This window comes from Lactuca sativa, chromosome 1 (assembly GCF_002870075.4).
Source record: "Lactuca sativa cultivar Salinas chromosome 1, Lsat_Salinas_v11, whole genome shotgun sequence".
NCBI classification, from domain to species: Eukaryota; Viridiplantae; Streptophyta; class Magnoliopsida; order Asterales; family Asteraceae; genus Lactuca; species Lactuca sativa.
Genome location: NC_056623.2, coordinates 188,488,704 through 188,495,092, shown reverse-complemented (window position 1 = coordinate 188,495,092; position 6,389 = coordinate 188,488,704).

The window sequence follows — 6,389 nt, the reverse complement described above, 5'->3', positions numbered from 1 at the left end:
ATCCTAGGTAATAGTTATAACTTCTACATTCCTTCAAGTCTATCTCTTAGACTCATTGACTGTAAGCAGTACTCGATCGTGCACCTGCTCTCTACCTTAGGCTAGACTCCAAATTATGACCTATCATCATGTGATGCACATTTATACTCAGGTCTCTTAGAGTTAAATTCTAAAACAGACTATGCCTTCCTTCATGTTCTAATGTGATATAATCACACTTTAACATGTAGCATTTCTAGCTACCAACTTCTTTAACAACGAGCGCGATACTTCTATTGATCGCTTTGATTTCAATTGTTTGGTTTAAGTCCTGACGCTACATCGAACTTGGTTCTTTGAACCACGCAACATACTCATCTTAGTCGGACTCGATTCGATGACCACTAGGGTCGGAATATCAACAATCTTCTTAGTCATTACCGAAACAATGGTAACGTCATACTTGAATAAAACGAAATCAATTACAAGCTTCTTGGTAACCTTGTGACTTTCCCTGATCCAAGTGTGAGTCCTGTGCTTCCGGTAGTATAGGCCTCTACTACCATTCACACCTACTCATACTCGTCCCAAGTATCGTCTCGCAGTTTTCCAAGTCACCATACAATAAAATCACATACCAATTTAACACACCAGATAACAAAACGAAGATTTTATTATTTCTTGAAACTATTACATAGGTGTTCAAGTTCACCCTGGACTATGCCTCTAATGGGCTACATCATACGATACTATGGCTACTGCATAACTTGATCTTCGGATATAAAGTCCTCATCCTTGATTCCTCGCATGGTTTTCTGCTTCGTCGAGGATCATGTGAAATGCCCTTGGCCTTGGTGGCGTTTCTGGTCTTGCTGCTTTATTTTTCCTTGGGCAGTCTCTAGACATGTGCCCCTTGCCTCCACATCCGTAGCATACTTTATCATTATGTGTGCAGTCTTTGGAATAGTGACCAGTCCTCCCACACTTGTAACAAGTCACTTCTTCGTTGCACTTCCCACAATGATGCTTCTTGCATTTATCACACCATCTCACTTCACCTACATCTCCTCCTCCAAGCCTTGAGAATTTGCTTTCCTTGTTGGACCTTGAAGATCCTTCTAACTTCCGCTTCTCTCATGCCTTATCTTTTTCTAGACCCTTTTCCCTTATATGAGCCTCTACGTTCTTAGCTGCCCTAACAGCTGTTTTCAAGGTAGCTTCCATTTTGACCATTGGGCCAAAGTCAGTGGGCAGTCCGTTAGCAAACCTATCAATCTTGGAGAGTTCAGTAGGCACAAAGTAGGGGAATAGCTTCATCCTCTCGGTGAATGTGGTGGAATAATCATCAACACTCATCTTCCCTTTCTTCAGGTTCTGAAACTCGTTGTTTAGGTCTATCAGATCTATCTCCGAGCAGTACTACATTTTTAACTGTTCCAAGAACTCTTCCCATGACATCCTTAAGGCTTCTCCTCATGGCATCGCATCTGCCAATAGCTTCCACCAGCTCAAGACTCCAGTTTTCAGTTGTCTTACGGCGAAGACTGTCTTCCGTTTCTCGCTACAGTCGCAGCTCTCAAACACCATCTCCATCTCGGAGATCCAATCCATAATCTCCACAGGCTTTGGGCTTCCTGAGAGACTTTTTGGTTTCGCACCCAAGAAATTCTTGTACATTCGCCCATCCTTGTCGTTTCTCCTCTCCGGGCCATCCCTTCGTTCACCTTGAGTCCCCACTTGACTCACTTGGCGGCTATAGTTCCCTTCCTCCGATTGCTCGGGAATCAGCTCGGGTTGCTTAGTGGGCATAGTAGGTTCCTCCCTATTCGATATCCTCCTCATTTCTTCCCTTTTTTCAGCTAGCATAGCCCGAATCATGGCTTGAACTCCAGCCATGGTGACTGGCTCAGGTGCAACTTCTTCTACAACAGGTATTTGCTGAACCACTGGGGGTTGGTTCCTATTCTCATTTGCATTCATGTTTCCGCTACGGGTCCTTCCCATCTTGGTCTATACACTGAATAAGGTGAATCTAGACCTTTACTTAGGATTGACGTTTAAATCATCCTTATCACTCCGAAACGTTTACATGCTAGTTCTAATATCGTATTCGTACGTTTAGAATCCTAAACACATAAGGTTTCCAGATCCGGTCGGCAACAGACCATAGATCCGAATAAATAACAGCATATAAGGCATACAACATTTAGCACATAAAAGCATTTTAGGCATAATTCCTAAAATAAGCTAGTGCTCATACCTCACAATCATCGCTTAGAATTCTAAGTTTAAGTCTAGAAATAAATCTATATTCCTAGTTCGCTTAAACTAATGCTCTGATACCAACTGTGACATCCCCAATTTTCACGGCCAGAAAAGACCGATTTTGTTTATGCTTTATAAAAATCAGAGTACTTCATTTCATAACAATGTTGCGGAATTTGTTCCCAGAAAAACACAATAAATACATTATCAAAACATTTTCGAAGAAACGTATTTTATTCATTTTAAAATGTTTGGGATATCATCGTCAATACAGAAACATAAGCATAAACAGAACTTACATTTATTTACACTAGTGATCTACATCTATTTAAATCTCTTAGTGTAATGGGACTTTGTATCAACACCTGTGATATAAATAAACTGAGTGGCTCAGGTTGGGAAACCTGGTGAGTACATAGAGTTTTCAACCCACAATAATATAATTATTATGTTTAAACGAACAATCAAGCCAATTACCCATCCCCATTATCTTCTTTACTCTTAAGGAATTAACCTAAGAGTCATCTATCATGCCTTCATTTATTCCGAAGTCCCTTACTTCCAGGGTTATAGGACTGGCACTAAATCCATAGCTGCCAATGTTCGTTCGAAAAGCACTAATTCCATAGCTGCTATAGTCTACTCATCGGGTACTAAATCCATAGCTACTAGTGCTTATCTAATAGGTACTAAGTCCATAGCTACCAATTCCTAACAGGTACTAAATCCATAGCTACCGGTGTTTGTCCAATAGGCACTAAGTCCATAGTTGCCGATGTTTATTAGGAACTAAGTCCATAGCTGCGAATGTTTACTCACATCATCTTTTATGTCTCATCATTCATCTACCCATGTCATGCCCAACATATTCGTATATATATAACATACGTATACAGTTTAAATCCTTTAAAACATGTATAAAACGTTCGTCTAGCATAGACAACAAGTATTCAGATAATATGCACACATAGCACGTAGTTTATATAAAACACTTCATATCTATGTGTAAGATGAAAAGGACTATGCACTCACCTGAAAGGTGGTGACTCAACACTCGAACAGCGCTTCGATACTCTCAAAACAATTTCCTTCGATAAAACCTAGTACCAATACCACTAGGGTTTAGTCTAACGATAACCGCGACAAATTAATAGTCTGACTATTATTATTATTATATAAGCGTTAAATAACACTCAATATAACTCATAATAATAGCCCAAATAATTATTTTAAGAACCTAATAACATTACTATAATTATTTGAAAGCTATATTAAAAGTTGCGTAAGCGTAGCTTACTTACAGCGAATTTTATCGAAAACCAGAACTTTATTTGGAGCAGCGTTTCGAAACCGAAAGACTCTTTTTCTCGGACTCCGGGAGCCTCAGGGCTTCCCTTGGGAGCTAGGGGTTTTATCTAGGGCTTAGGGGGTTTGGGGTCTTAGAGAGAGAAATATTTTAGAGAGAGAAGAAGATTTTGGTGTGAAAATGTGTGAAAAGCTCGGACCCTTCGCATGCCTTTTATAGGCACCTAAATTCGGACTACGCTGGGCGTAGCCTTCGGTTACGCTGGGCGTAACTCAGGATAATACTGCCAACCTCGGTCCAGCTGTCTCGCACTCATCTCGGAAGGATCAGACCGAAGTTACGCGGGGCATAACTTCTTCGTACGCGGGGCGTAATAGCGAGGGTGGTGTGTCACTCATCCGAAGCGGGTACCGAGTCAGCGATGGAGGGTCTAGATTGTGCCACGTCATCGATTCTTCATCAGGTCTCGCAATTTCATGCTTCAACTTTAAAAATTCGTAACTTTGGCGTACGAGCTCCGTTTTCGACGTTCCTTATATCCACGCGAAGGCTTCTTCGGTTTAGACTTCTTCGGCTAATTTTGACTCGATTTTAAATTTTATATTGGTCGGGATAGGATTGGTCCGTTAAATCCTCATAACTTCTTCATCCGACGTCTGTTTCTGCCCATCCTTTTCTCTTTATGCTACTCTTGATGAGATCTTCGATTTTCGTTTAGGTCATGTCGGCTAAAAATCACTCGTTCTAATATTCGAATTTCGGGCTGTACACCGCTAACCCAAAACTTCGAAAAATCATAACTTCTTCATACGAAGTCAGATTTGGGCGTTCTTTTTATCGATGTTCTTAGGCTAACATACTCTACGATTTTCGTTTATATCTCTAGGGCTAAAACTCGCTCTATCGTAAATTCACTATTTACGCTTCCCAGTATCGTGTCGGTTCCGTCGCGAAACTTCGTCGGGCCATAACTTCTTCGTTATAACTCGGATTTTGGCGTTCTTTATATGTACGGAAACCTTGAGACATATTCTACAACTTGGTTAAATATATTTATTCTAAATAATCTTTTTTCTAAAATTCGTTTTCGACACTTATTGCCTCTAAATTGACAAGCTCGGATCTGCGGGCGTTACAATAATCAACCCCAGAGTCGCTAGCAAGCAGCGGTAAGTTTTCGAAATAAGAATTACTTTAGAAATTAATTTTTATTTATATAATATTAAAACTTGGGGAAAACACTTAAAAGTAATTATCATAACTCAGTTATTAAAACAAGTCACATTATTCAAGAGAACTAAAAGATCCGTTCAGAGAAGCTATGATGGCTTAGTACGTACATCAATGTTTTGAATAGCTACGATTTTGCAGACTTAGAGTGAGTGATTCCGCCTTAATTCCTGTTCCATGTTCGGTTGTGGATTTGAAGCAGAGTTACTCATTCGACTGTCTTATTCATCCTAATTATTCATAACTTGTATATGACAGGCGTTGATAGTGGTACCAAAGAGGATCCTAGTATAAAGCATCGACACTAGTTATCAAAGCACTTTCATTGTATGTACTCTCTCATCGCGGTATGATACGTAGAAGTGTTAACATCAAAGGGAAAATAGAAAGCACTAGAACATTTACAAAGAGTACATTGTCGAACACATTAGGAGTACATCATCGTATAACATACATTTCTTTCAAATCGGCCAAACTTTTGTTCAGTAAAGAGTCTGTTTCTATCATTCGTCATGAGTTGGCGTGGTCCTCACCATACTAAATTCATATGTTTCTATAGCCTTAACCGTCAGCTCGCGAAACCTTCGTCATTCATATCGACAGTCCGACCTAAACCTCAGTTTTGTCTTTTGTATTCTAAACCCCGAAGTACTCATGCGAAGAGTACTTTGTCCTCTGAAGCCTTGCCGCCGTATGTTCCACAGACCGTCACGAAATACCACACGTCTAGCAGGCCAAGTTCGAGCACAGAGGCTAAGGACGAATATAGCCCACCTATTACTATTCAGTGTATACGCGAGGGTGGTATATGATTATGATTATGATTATGCAGATTTAGTATGTGTGCTTCCGCCCTATCTCCTGTTCCTTATTTGGTTGTGGACTTGGGGAAGAGTCGCACATCCGACCGTCTAACTAATCCTAAATTATATACGACTCATATGCACGGGGTATTGATAAATGGACCGGGTATGAATCCTATCATGGACATAAGGGCAAAGTTACCAGGTCTATAAGTGGGTATTCTACCAATCAGAGGAGCGCAACCCCATTAGTACTGCTAAGAAAGCTAATTTCGGGACGAAATTCCATCTAACGGGGGGATGATGTGACAACCCGAAAATCTTTGCCTTGTAAAGTCAAGCCAATCAACCTTAAGTCAAACTCGCTCCTGCTAACTTTTAGTACTGTTTAGAGTCTGTTTGAGTATTCTAAGCCCAGTACATCTAAAGAATGAGTGATAGGAAGTACCTGCTAAAGTTCTAAACCAGCAAACAAGCCATAAACCCCTTTTTAAGTAGTTTACGGTCAAGACACATGAGTTTATAGCCGTAAACTCATGGTGGCCGTAAACTCTAGGCCTTAAGGGTGTTGTTCCTTCATTTCTTCCTCATTCTTCACCATTTTAAGTCAAGAAACCGATTTCCCTCTCAAGTATCATAAGGATCTTCACTTTGTTCAAAAAAGTGTAAGTGTTTCATTCCTTGATTAGTTGATACATCTTCTTATCTAGCATCATTCGTTCATTCCATCCATTAACATCATCTTTTGATTAGATCTTCAAGAACACCAAGAACACACACTAGTGTTTTGGTGCAAAATCATCCTT